Here is a 14,858-nt window from a genome sequence, read left to right on the forward strand (position 1 = left end):
GCCCCAGGGTCCTGGTCGTTGCAGTAGTGTCGCTTTCCTCCCGGGGAGAGTGATGCTACGTTTGGAGGCAAGGAAGTATAACTGCATCCAGGTATCACAAACATGCAACACATTCATACTCCGGGCCACCAGGGGGAGCTTTTGATCCTATCTATTAGGTGACTCCCCACATATATAACTGTTAAATAACTGGTAGTCTGTAGGGAAAGTTAGTTAGTTCCAGATATCCGTCCACGGAGCTGTGCATGCCCTAAGAGCTACAGCTCCCAGAAAGAGACATTTTGAAGGCAGAATTGTATTGCAGTGAGCGTAAAGGAAGGCAAAGCAAAGGAAAGAATATCAGAAGGAGACCAGCCCTGAACACCGCCAGCCCCGAACACCGATGTTGTTAGCAGAAGCGTAGCTAGGGTTTTGGTTCAGGGGGGGCGACACTTCTGAGTGGGCTCCTAACCAGGTAACCTTGATTACAACTGGGTGACGCGCCCTAATACTGGAGGAGAACCTCAGCAGATGACCGCGCTGTTACTGAAGATAATCTCTATATAAAGACCAATATGGATATTACCGCCATATGGTCAGTGGTAGATAACAGCCCTACAGAACATGTAACAGAACACATCACCGTTACAGATAATGTCTTACCGCTGATGTTCTTTCTGATGGAATCGTTCATTTTTCCCGTCTTTTCCATTTGGCCCAGACCGACATGACAACTTCTTCCAGCCAGGATTCGGCTGCAGAGAATACAACAAAGACACATTTAATTTCTCATATTCCAGCCCCATCACCATCTATTCCCAACCTGCACAAACTCCTCATCCTGCTGATACCCCAATATTGAGCCGCTGCTGCCGTACGTGTCCCTATTACTGCCCCTGATACCCCAATACTGAGCCGCTGCTGTATGTGTCCCTATTACTGCACCTGACACCCCAATACTGAGCCACTGCTGCCATATGTGTCCCTATTACTGCACCTGCTGTGTAGTTCTCTGTGCCTGCTAAATTCTAAAGAACCCCTCTATAATTTAGCAATGCCGGGTGCAAGTGCCCTAGAAAACAGTGCCCATATTTTGCCGCCTAGAAAGTAATAATGCCCTGTGTGCCCCTTTGATAGCCACAGTAACCTGAGTTCCCTATAACAATAAATGCCCACTTTACATTTAATAAAATCCCAAGTCTCCCCCTGTACAGCTCCCCTATACACAGCATGATGCTCTCTTATACACAGTATAATGCTCCCACACAGTATACAGACCTTGTAATAAGGCAGCCCCCATAGTCAGACCCTGTAATAAGGCAGCACCCCCATAGTCAGACCCTGTAGTAAGGCAGCACCCATAGTCAGACCCTGTAATAAGGCAGCCCCCTTAGTCAGACCCTGTAATAAGGCAGCACCCACATAGTCAGACCCTTTAATAAGACAGCACCCCGATAGTCAGACCCTGTAATAAGGCAGCGCCCCCATAGTCAGACCCTGTAATGAGGCAGCACCCCCATAGGCAGCCCCTGTAAAAAAGGCAGCACCCCCATAGGCAGAACCTGTAATAAGGCAGCCCTCATTGTCAGACCCTGTAATGAGGCAGCACCCCTATAGTCAGACCCTGTAATAAGGCAGCCCCCATAGTCAGACCCTATAATAAGGCAGCACCCCATAGTCAGACCCTGTAATAAGGCAGCCCCCATAGGCAGACCCTGTAATAAGGCAGCACCCCCATAGTCAGACCCTATAATAAGGCAGCCCCCTTAGTCAGACCCTGTAATAAGGCAGCACCCCCATAGTCAGACCCTGTAATAAGGCAGCACCCCTATAGTCAGACCCTCTAATGAGGCAGCCCCATAGTCAGACCCTGTAATAAGGCTGCCCCCTTAGTTAGGCCCTGTAATAGGGCAGCACCCCTATAGGCAGACCCTGTAATAAGGCAGCACCCCCATAGTCAGACCCTGTAATAAGGCAGCCCCCATAGTCAGACCCTGTAATAAGGCAGCGCGCCCATAGTCAGACCCTGTAAAAAGGCAGCCCCCATAGGCAGCCCCTGTAATAAGGCAGCACCCCCATAGTCAGACCCTGCAATAAGGCAGCACCCCCATAGTCAGACCCTGTAATAAGGCAACACCCCTATAGGCAGACCCTGTAATAAGGCAGCACCCCCATAGGTAGACCCTGTAATAAGGCAGCACCCCCATAGTCAGACCCTGTAATAAGGCAGCCCCCACAGTCAGACCCTGTTATAAGGCAGCCCCCCATAGGCAGACCCTGTAATAAGGCAGCAGCACCCATAGTCAGACCCTGTAATATGGCAATCCCCATAGTCAGACCCTGTAATAAGGCAGCCCCCATAGTCAGACCCTGTAATGAGGCAGCACCCCCATAGTCAGACCCAGTAATAAGGCAGCACCCCTATAGGCAGACCCTGTAATAAGGCAGCACCCCCATAGTCAGACCCTGTAATAAGGCAGCACCCCTACAGGCAGACCCTGTAATAAGGCAGCACCCCCATAGGCAGACCCTGTAATAAGGCAGCACCCCCATAGTCAGACCCTGTAATAAGGCAGCCCCCACAGTCAGACCCTGTTATAAGGCAGACCCCCATAGGCAGACCCTGTAATAAGGCAGCAGCACCCATTGAAAAAAAAAAAAATACTCACCTCTCTTCTTCCTGGTTCCTGCACTGCTACCGCTGATGTCCTGAGAGCAGGCACCGAGCAGTGACGTCATTGCGCCCGCTGTCAGTGTCGGCGACATCAGATGTCGACACTGACGTGATGATGGGAGAAGGAGCGCAGCGCTTCTTCTCCCATCATTGCAATCAGCTGTATCGGCTAAATGTCGATATGGCTGATCTTCTGATGATGGTGCCAGCAGTGGGTCCCCCCACCTGCTCAAGGGCCCCATAGGGCAGAGCAGGGAGATCAATTCTCCTTGCTCTGCCGCAGAATTTAACTTTATCGGTGCACTGCGAGCGCTGATACAGTTACAGTAGCGTAGCTCCAGGTGGGCCCCCTCAGAGCACCGGGCCCGGGGCACCCGCACCCTCTGCCCCCCGGTAGCTACGCTACTGGCAGTAAGGACCTCTATGCCTTACTTCAGAGACTGGCAGGACAGCTAATTGCATGTTACCTGTCCGCACCCAGGAGGCACAGTGACACCCCACAGAGCCGGGATATATAAGAGACCCTATAAACAGGCTCAAGTCACCAGTCATAGGGGTTTTGTCCTATCCTATACGGGGGACAGAGAGAGAGACACCACATCTGTGAGGGCCTTATTTGAAGCTTATGCAGTAAGGGACTACACCACTACAGCGCAAGGGAAGGCTATTATTTTCCACCTGGACAAGGGGACTCTGGACTTGCCTCTGAAACGGCCGGACTCTGCCTGCCCTGTGGTCTGGTGCCCTGGACTGTGGATGCTGAAGCCTTCAGTAAAGGTAAAGAGACTGCAACCTTGTGTCCTCGTTCTTCTTTGCGCCATTCACCATTCACCATCTACACACTGGGAAGCCCTGGGGATATACTTCACCTGTGGGAAGGTATACCATCTAGCTGCAATAACATCACCCCAGCGGACCCCTTAAAGCAGCGTCGGTCACGCTGACCAAATACCACAGGTGGCTTCATGAACACAAACTTTATCACTTTAAAGACCTTTCCCTTTTATATGGAGATCCCAGGGCCACTGACCGGGTCAGCCACCGTGACATCCCCCTTTGAGCCGACCGGACCCGATACCGAGTACCCCCTTGCCCTGACGGGGCACTCGATTTGTGTTTGTGACCCCACCTGTGGTATTTGGTCAGTGGGGATGGCAGCTAAGATGGTATAACTTCCAACAGGTGAAGTTGGGTCCCCAGGGCTCCCGGTGTGCAGATGGAGATGGTGAGTGATGCAATAAGAAATGGAGGACACAGGTTTGCAGTTTACCTGGTTTACTGAAGACTTCAGACAGCCACAGTCCAGGACACCAGATCACAGGTACAGGCAGGGTCCGGCCATCTTGGAAGGGAGTTCAGCATCCCCTTTACTAGGTGGAATTAGAAGCCTTTCTACCAGCATGGTGGTGTAGTCCCTTGCTGCCTATGGCTTCTATCAAAGTCCTCACAGTTCTCTCTGTCCTCCTTAAAGGTGGGACACAAACACATATGACAGGTGGCTCAAGCCTATTTACAGGGTCTCTATCACGACCTGGGCTCTATGCACCACAGTGCCTCCTGGGTGTTATGGCGGACAGGTGATGTGTAGTCCAGCTGTCTTGCCGGTTTCTGCTGTGCTTTGCGGAGTCCTCTACAACCTCGGTCTTCCGTCTACCGGTATCTGCGCTCTGTAGGGAGGTAGCCCAGTCGCAGCTATTCTCCCCTTGTCACTCTCCTGTGCTTTGATCTCCTTCCTGCTGGCTCGCTACAAGCTGTTCTTTCTTCTTTGTGTTCTCTTTCTCCAGGAGCTGCAGCACATCTGGCTGCACGGCCCCTTCAGTCCTTCCGACACTCACTGTCTGACTGCTCTCTCTTCTGTCTCTCTGACAGACTGACTGACTTTCCCTCCATACCAGAATCTATATATCTAGGGAAGTTCCCCTGAAAACCGGGTTCAGAGCTCCCCCTTCTGGCCTGGAGTGCTAACATGTTGCATATTTGTGTATACCTGATAGAGAAGATCTTCCTTCACTTCCAAGCGTGACATTACTCTCCCCATGAGGAAAGCAATGCCACTGTGACAACCAGGACCCTGGGGTGTCACATCTCCCTATATACACATGCACATTCAAGGGCAGCGGGCAGGAAGAAGGCACTGGTGACCTGCCTGTCCAACTACTCTATCGTGCGGCTCGTTCTCTAGGGGATATTAAATTATGCTTTTCTCTGAAATGCCACAGTGTTTCAGAGTTAAACATTTATGGCTGAAATCATGCAGCCAGCAACTACTATACCTTTATGGCATATCCCATTGTGCCCCATAACAGTACAAGATAGGTATGCCTACTTCAGTCAAATTTCTGGTGTGTCTAGCTTAGTAAATCCATTGTGCTCTATTTAAGACTTTTAAACATCATACCCATAAACCATACCTAAATTTGGAAAAAGACCCTGACAAGTGAATTCATATCAACAAGTCTCCTCGTCAATTCCTTGTTTGTTCACTTATTTATCAGGATCACAGAATAACCATTGTTCCCTGGGGAATGAATCCTGCTTATGTTAATCATAGAAGCGAATTCTTTTTGCGCTTTTTACATTCCAAAGATGCTATTTTTATACAAGTCAGAATCATACAAGCTCAGCCCTTGTTTATCTCCAACTCGTCATTAATGCTCTCACTGTGCGTATATCTATATATTTCTTCCCAAAGTCACAGATTTTTCATGGAGCAATATCATTGCACACTTGTACTGTAACGCAATAATACAGCCTAATAGAACTTTACAGAATCGCGTAAGCTGTGTCAGCTAATACTGGATGGACAGACATCTCTAAAGTGAGAAAGAAGCATATTGATGTAAGTACTTGAATATTTACCCTCGTGTTCAGTTATGAATATTATACATTGAATTTTTCAATAGATTCTTTCAATATCCACATATATGACAAAGGAAGTGAAAATCTTACTGTAAGTCATTTTCCATTTATTCCTTTTGGTTGAGTAGTGTACAGAGAAAATTCTGGAAGCTTTCATGGTAATATGTTGTATTTTGAGGTTGGCCTATTTCTGCTCTGGCTACTTTAACAATTTTCAACTCTATGAAAAACAAACCATTGGTTAAAAAAAGGCAGATTACGCATGAAACAAGCAAGTCTAATGATATGTGTCTGATATTGCAGCATATAAAGCATAATACAGGTTAAAGGATTTTGATCAAAATACTTCATGGTAGGTTCATTTGCTACGTTTTTGATGGTCGTACTGTGAATAACTATGTCACCAGGGTTAGACTGGAACACTGGAGAACCAGAGAATCCTCCGAGTGTGCTCATAGACCTGGCCTTAGAACTATACACTTGCCAATACGTCTTACAACCTTTGTTGCATTAACTTATAAATATTAGAAATCCTGCTCAATTGGGAGACAGATGAGGTCTCACAGGATCCGTTTCTATTTAAAAGTCCGGCTGGTTTACTTCACACCTCATAAATAGTGATGAGCGAATATACCGTACTCATTACTCGAGATTTCTCGAGCATGCTCGGGGGTCCTCCGAGTATTTTTTTAGTGCTCGGAGATTTACATCTGCTAGCCAGCATAAGTATATGTGGGGGTTGCCTGGTTGCTAGGGAATCCCCACATGTAATCAAGCTGGCTAAGAGATGTAAATCATTCAGCTGCGGCAAGAAAAACTAAATCTCCGAGCACTAAAAAATACTCGGAGGTCACCCGAGCATGCTCCAGAAATCTCGAGTAACGAGTATATTCGCTCATTAGACAGCTCACCTGCTGTGGTTCATGGACGGAGCTCGGGCGTCATCCTGACCAGACATGAGAAATGAAGAAGCCAAAGGGAAGGAAAGTCCAGCTCCAGGTAAAACCAATGTGTTTATTTGTAGAAAATATTATACAGTTCATCCTTAACGTGAAGGGGTGAGGAAATTTTTTTTTTGGGGGGTGAGGCAATGCAATGCATTTTGAATGCGACTTTGGCGTTCTTTGTCACATTGCAGAGTGCGGTCAGCCTCTAAATATGTGGGGTAATTGCAGACAGGTGGAATAATAATCCCGTGTGGTAGCACATGGTTGGCTGCATGCTGAGACGGAAAATATCCACCAAATTGTGGTTTCCAAGGTACCGGGAAACCATATATAGACAGGGAAGGGAAAGTACATACAATTAAAATCATATACATAGAATTAAAAAATAAAATAACACAGCATGAGACAATAAAGCAAGCCAAAATCCAGTAATCCATTTTTTTAATCCAGGACATTCTAGGTTGGACTGCATGGATACATTTCAGGAGGCAGTTGAGAGGGAATTGAAATCATTACGCATATCCACCCAAACTAACACCCAGCAGGGTAACTCCTCGGTTTCACAGTGTAAGGCGTTAATGGCATTTAAAAACATAGATGACATCCTAATAAAAATGTTGGACAAAGGAGGGATGGTTGTGATTATGGACAGAATTATGTACAAAACACAGGTCCTGGATCTTCTAAAGCAGGGGTGTCAAACTGCATTCCTCGAGGGCTGCAAACAGGTGATGTTTTCAGGATTTCCTTGCATTGCACAGGTGATAATTTAATCACCAACTCATTATTTGTTTGGAAATCCTGAAAACATCACCTGTTTGCAGCCCTCGAGGAATGCAGTTTGACACCCCTGTTCTAAATGACTCATCAATGTATAGTAAGATCTCACATAAAGCAACCTACAGAGAAAACTCCTATGAGACACAAAATAATAATCAAAAATCTTTATTTCAACAAAGTAGTAAAAACAATTAAAGAAATAAATGTGTTACAGAATGAAAAAACTGGCAAGCAAGTCAATATTACTGTAACATCAAATGTTAGAAATAGAAAATACACTGATTCATGTGGAGTACAGACCCAATGCATGTAAAACACATGAACACAGACAACTCCAATACTCAAAAAATATATATGGTATATAATTGTACAATAGTACCACCTAGTGGTGTTAAAGAGTATGCGTCAGTATGTAAAAATGTTAATTTAAATTAGTCCACATGTTAGGAAAGTGCCATTGCTCATATGAAAAAATATATAAAATGCAAAATGCAAAAGGATTTTGGATCTAAATTTACCGTAGGTATAAACTGCACATGCATATAAATGAGCTTAAAGAGTATACGAAGAAAAGACACTCTCCCAACATAAGGAGCATATGAAACATTTCAGAAATACATAAAATATTAATTACCAGCCTGAGCCCTCTAATGCACATTTCGCTGATCGGGGTATAGGGATTGGGTCCACACGGGAACTTAATATATACAGGCCTTCCAAAATGCGCTCATTGATGCTTGTAAGGTGGGGCGTAATGAAAATACGTCAGCATGCCCCCCACACATTCACATACAGACCCACGCTACTGAGAGTGACGTGTTATGGGCGGGGCCTTTAAACAGTCATATAGGCATATTGCCCTGGCAGCAAGGACAAAAAGACTGACTGGCACTTCCAAGCTAATGTTTGTTTATTGCCCTGGCAGCAAGGACGCTGTAGCCGAGAGCACACTGTCAGATAGTATATGCCACATCGGCATGCCCCTCCCACGTTCTCATACACACCCGCGTCACCAGAAAGGATGCGGTGCGGATAGGGCAGCAAGGATGCTACCTGTAGCCAGGCATACACCATTAGGTAGTGTGTGGTACATTGGTACATCCCCCCACGTTCGTATACTTATCAGCATCACCGGATTTGACGCAATGTAGGCGGGGCCAGCGCACAATCATGTGAGCAGGTTACTCAGACGACCACAAGGCTGTATCAGCAATATGGTGCATGCAATCAGGTGATGTGTGCCAGAAGAAAAAATCTGATGTCAGGGCCTCCCAAACGAAGTAGTGCAGGGGAGGAAGGACAAGTAGTCCCAGGCCACCCTGTCGCTATGGAACATGTTCCAAGGCTAGAAACTTTATTTTGGTGCACCAATGAAGGGATGTATTGTACATGTCCTATAAGGTGTGCAGTGCATTTGGTGGGAGTGTGGTGAAACAAGAGCAAAGGTGGGAATGTGAGAGAAGAGTGTGAAATAAAATGTATGAAAAAAGAATAAATAATATGTATGAAAAAATAATGATGTATGAAAAAACAAATGCTGTGTAATAAAAAGTATGTGAAAAAAAAAGTATATAATAATATAATAAAAAATAATAAAAGATTATGGGGTAGAATAGTACAACTGTGTAAAGTCCATAAAGGAGCAAATATATATTGTGTATAAAGATAAATAGCGTTCCTTAATCAGGTAGTGTAAGTAATAATATCAGGCATGCCTGTCCCTGAATATCAATACCAAAACATACATGTGTTAAAAAGTGAAAAAACACACGCAGCCCATGAAAAAAGAGGAAAGGTGAAAAGTGAAGACGAAGGAATGATAAATTAATAATATAGTAGAATTGCATGTGTTGAATTCTGTTAATGTGAAAAATATACATATACATACACATGTGAAAAGAGGAAAGGTTTTAATCCATAAATATGCATACACATGTAGGTTGTGATAGAGTCCTCCCTAAAGGTGATAAAGAAAAAAAAAAGGGGGGGGACAAAAAAGAAGAAACATGACGGAACAACAAAAGGCGGACATACATACGTAAGTCATGGCCAAAAGTATTGACACCCCTGCAATTCTGTCAGATAACACACAGTTTCTTCCTGAAAATGATTGCAATCACAAATTCTTTGGTATTATTATCTTCATTTAATTAGTCTTAAATGAAAAAACACAAAAGAGAATGAAGCAAAAAGCAAAACATTGATCATTTCACACAAAACTCCAAAAATGGGCCAGACAAAAGTATTGGCACCCTCAGCCTAATACTTGGTTGTACAACCTTTAGCCAAAATAACTGCGACCAACCGCTTCCGGTAACCATCAATGAGTTTCTTACAATGGTCTGTTGGAATTTTAGACCATTCTTCTTTGGCAAACTGCTCCAGGTCCCTGATACAGTGGGGCAAAAAAGTATTTAGTCAGTCAGCAATAGTGCAAGTTCCACCACTTAAAAAGATGAGAGGTGTCTGTAATTTACATCATAGGTAGACCTCAACTATGGGAGACAAACTGAGAAAAAAAAATCCAGAAAATCACATTGTCTGTTTTTTTAACATTTTATTTGCATATTATGGTGGAAAATAAGTATTTGGTCAGAAACAAAATTTCATCTCAATACTTTGTAATATATCCTTTGTTGGCAATGACAGAGGTCAAACGTTTTCTGTAAGTCTTCACAAGGTTGCCACACACTGTTGGTGGTATGTTGGCCCATTCCTCCATGCAGATCTCCTCTAGAGCAGTGATGTTTTTGGCTTTTCGCTTGGCAACACGGACTTTCAACTCCCTCCAAAGGTTTTCTATAGGGTTGAGATCTGGAGACTGGCTAGGCCACTCCAGGACCTTGAAATGCTTCTTACGAAGCCACTCCTTCGTTGCCCTGGCGGTGTGCTTTGGATCATTGTCATGTTGAAAGACCCAGCCACGTTTCATCTTCAATGCCCTTGCTGATGGAAGGAGGTTTGCACTCAAAATCTCACGATACATGGCCCCATTCATTCTTTCATGTACCCGGATCAGTCGTCCTGGCCCCTTTGCAGAGAAACAGCCCCAAAGCATGATGTTTCCACCACCATGCTTTACAGTAGGTATGGTGTTTGATGGATGCAACTCAGTATTCTTTTTCCTCCAAACACGACAAGTTGTTTCTACCAAACAGTTCCAGTTTGGTTTCATCAGACCATAGGACATTCTCCCAAAACTCCTCTGGATCATCCAAATGCTCTCTAGCAAACTTCAGACGGGCCCGGACATGTACTGGCTTAAGCAGTGGGACACGTCTGGCACTGCAGGATCTGAGTCCATGGTGGCGTAGTGTGTTACTTATGGTAGGCCTTGTTACATTGGTCCCAGCTCTCTGCAGTTCATTCACTAGGTCCCCCCGCGTGGTTCTGGGATTTTTGCTCACCGTTCTTGTGATCATTCTGACCCCACGGGGTGGGATTTTGCGTGGAGCCCCAGATCGAGGGAGATTATCAGTGGTCTTGTATGTCTTCCATTTTCTAATTATTGCTCCCACTGTTGATTTCTTCACTCAAAGCTGGTTGGCTATTGCAGATTCAGTCTTCCCAGCCTGGTGCAGGGCTACAATTTTGTTTCTGGTGTCCTTTGACAGCTCTTTGGTCTTCACCATAGTGGAGTTTGGAGTCAGACTGTTTGAGGGTGTGCACAGGTGTCTTTTTATACTGATAACAAGTTTAAACAGGTGCCATTACTACAGGTAATGAGTGGAGGAAAGAGGAGACTCTTAAAGAAGAAGTTACAGGTCTGTGAGAGCCAGAAATCTTGATTGTTTGTTTCTGACCAAATACTTATTTTCCACCATAATATGCAAAAAAAATGATAAAAAAACAGACAATGTGATTTTCTGGATTTTTTTTTCTCAGTTTGTCTCCCATAGTTGAGGTCTACCTATGATGTAAATTACAGACGCCTCTCATCTTTTTAAGTGGTGGAACTTGCACTATTGCTGACTGACTAAATACTTTTTTGCCCCACTGTATTTGAAGGGTGCCTTCTCCAAACTGCCATTTTTAGATCTCTCCACAGGTGTTCTATGGGATTCAGGTCTGGACTCACTGCTGGCCACCTTAGAAGTCTCCAGTGCTTTCTCTCAAACCATTTTCTAGTGATTTTTGAAGTGTGTTTTGGGTCATTGTCCTGTTATAAGACCCATGACCTCTGAGGGAGACCCAGCTTTCTCACACTGGGCCCTACATTATGCTGCAAAATTTGTTGGTAGTCTTCAGACTTCATAATGCCATGCACATGGTCAAGCAGTCCAGTGCCAGAGGCAGCAAAGCAACCCCAAAACATCAAGGAACCTCTGCCATGTTTGACTGTAGGGACCGTGTTCTTTTCTTTGAATGCCTCTTTTTTTTCTCCTGTAAACTCTATGTTGATGCCTTTGCCCAAAAAGCTCTATTTTTGTCTCATCTGACCAGAGAACATTCTTCCAAAACGTTTTAGGCTTTTTCAGGTAAGTTGTGGCAAACTCCAGCCTGGCTTTTTTATGTCTCGGGGTAAGAAGTGGGGTCTTCCTGGTTCTCCTACCATAAAGTCCCTTTTCATTCAGATGCCGGTGGATAGCACAGGTTGACACTGTTGAACTTGTTTGGATGTTAGTTGAGGTTCTTTATTCAACATCCGCACAATCTTGCGTTGAAATCTCTTGTCAATTTTTCTTTTCCGTCCACATCTAGGGAGGTTAGCCACAGTGCCATGGGGTTTAAACTTCTTGATGACACTGCGCACGGTAGACACAGGAACATTCAGGTCTTTGGAGATGGCCTTGTAGCCTTGAGATTGCTCATGCTTCCTCACAATTTGGTTTCTCAAGTCCTCAGACAGTTCTTTGGTCTTCTTTCTTTTCTCCATGCTCAATGTGGTACACACAAGGACACAGGACAGAGGTTGAGTCAACTTTAATCCATGTCAACTGGCTGCAAGTGTGATTTAGTTATTGCCAACACCTGTTAGGTGCCACAGGTAAGTTACAGGTGCTGTTAATTACACAAATTAGAGAAGCATCACATGATGCTTTTTGTCCACCCCCTTTTTTATGTTTGGTGTGGAATTATATCCAATTTGGCTTTAGGACAATTCTTTTTGTGTATTTTTCATTTATGACAAATTAAATGAAGATAATAATACCAAAGAATTTGTGATTGCAATCATTTTCAGGAAGAAACTGAGTATTATCTGACAGAATTGCAGGGGTGTTAATACTTTTGGCCATGACTGTACATAAATAAACAGACATACAGTATACACATACCTACACACATGCGCATCCACACACACACACACACACACACATGCACATATAGGACATACATACATGTACCACACATCCATTGACATGCACGAATACAAGAAAATATATGAATATATAAATGGTAAAGACAAAAGTATAAAATCTCTTCTCCACATGGATTAGACACAAATAAATCATTAGTTAAGGCTTCTTTCACACTACCGACAATGACCTGTGATGACGTAGTGGTCTCGCGTGATGCTACATCATCTGGGGTAATTTCTCAAGGCATCACTGGGAACGGGAGCTGCCAGGAGCAACGCCAGGAGCGGGAAGGCTGCGGTGGCCGCCAGAAGGTAAGAATATCACGATTTTTTATTTTTTAATTATTTTTAACATTATATCTTTTTATTATTGATGCTGCATAGGCAGCATCAATAGTAAAAAGAGAGAGAGCGCGAGAGAGAATTTCCCTGACTGGAACTTCTTCCAGGCATGCTCAGTATCAAAAGACAGAAGCCGTCACTGGATTCCGTCTTTTGATGGACAGCGACGGATCCTGCGTCCATAGGCTTCCATTATAGCCAACGACGGACGGCACTGGATCCGTCGCTGGCCGTTTTTTCGACGTACAAAAAAAGTTCCTTTGTGCGTTGTCTCCGCCCGACGGACAGCGATTTTACGACGGATCCAGCACACGACGGACGAAACGGAAGGCCATCCATCACAATCCGTCGCTAATACAAGTCTATGAAAAAAAACGGATCCAGTAGAAACATTTGCTGGATCTGTTTATTTCTAAAAACGACGGATTGTGACTGATGGCAAAAAATGGAAGTGTGAAAGAGGCCTAAGTCATCGAAAGGTGTCTGTGTATTCATAGGGATTCATGTGGGGTACATACTGTCATTTGGGAACAAATTGATGAGAGGCTGGTAAATAATAATTAAAATGAGTAAAAATATAAAATCAATTAAAATGGTAAAAGAAAATACGATAAAGACTATTTTTAAAGAAAAGGAGAAAAACTTTATATTTCATTCAGGTCATTTGGTTGTGCCATTTTTAGCCTCCAAATCCATTTAGTTTCTAGCAGAAGCAAACTCTTCTTTAAATTTCCACCTCTTTGGTTGATGTGTATGCGGTCAATCCCAAAAACCTTCAGTAGAGTGTGATCATTCCCATGGCTTTCCCTGGAATGGCGAGGTTTTAAATGTGTGGGATCTTCAAATTTATGAGAGTTTATGATATCCAAGACGTGTTCGCGAATGCAAGTCTTCAGCTTTCTTGTGGTAAATTCAATGTATATCATATTACAGGGGCAAGTAACATAATAAATACCTCCTGTCTCAAATGTAATGTGCTGGGTTATAGTATACCTTGCTGACTGCACATTTAGTGTTTCCCACTCTCACACTACCTCCTCATCCTGCCCTCTCTGTTGGAGTCCCTCAAGGCTCTGTCCTGGGGCCCCTACTTTTTTCCATCTATACCCTTGGCATAGGACAACCCATAAAGTCCCATGGCTTCCAGTACAACCTGAATGCAGACAACACTCAGATCTACCTCTCTGGCCCAGATGTCACCTCTCTGCTGTCCATAATCCCAGAGTTTCTATCAGCCATGTCCTCCTTCTTCACCTCTCACTCCCTAAAACTCAATGTAGACAAAACCGAACTCATCATCTTTCCTCTCCCACACCTGAAATCCGCTGCCTCGGAGTAACTCTCGACTCTGCCCTGTCCTTCAAACCGTAAGTCCAAACTGTTGCCACCTCCTGTCGCCTCCAACTCAAAAATATTTCCAAAATCCATCTAGTCCTCAGCCCTTAATCTACTAAAACTCTTGTGCATGCCCTCATCATCTCCCGCCTTGATTACTGCAACACCCTCCTCTGTGGCCTCCCCGCTAACTCTCTTGCACCACTTCAGTCTGTCCTCAACTGTGCTGTCTGACTAATCCACCTCTCTCCTCGATACTCCCCTGTGTCTCCCCTCTGCAAATCCCTCCACTGGCCCCCAATTCCACCACGAATCTAGTTCAAACTATTAGCACTGACCTACAAAGCTATCCACAACCTTTCCCCTCCCTATATCACTGAACTAATCTCCAAATATCTTCCCTCACGTAATCTTCGATCCTCCCAAGACCTCCTACTCTCTTCCACACTTATTCGTTCCTCACACAAACGCCTCCAAGATTTCTCCCGAATATCCCCCATCCTCTGGAATTCCACGCCTCAACACATCCGATTATCCACCACCCTCGGATCCTTCAGACGGAACCTGAAAACTTATCTCTACAGGAAAGCCTACAGCCTGCAATAACCATTCTGCCGCCTCACCACCACCAGAGCTGCTGCAC

This window comes from Ranitomeya imitator, chromosome 4 (assembly GCF_032444005.1).
Source record: "Ranitomeya imitator isolate aRanImi1 chromosome 4, aRanImi1.pri, whole genome shotgun sequence".
Lineage (NCBI taxonomy): Eukaryota > Metazoa > Chordata > Amphibia > Anura > Dendrobatidae > Ranitomeya > Ranitomeya imitator.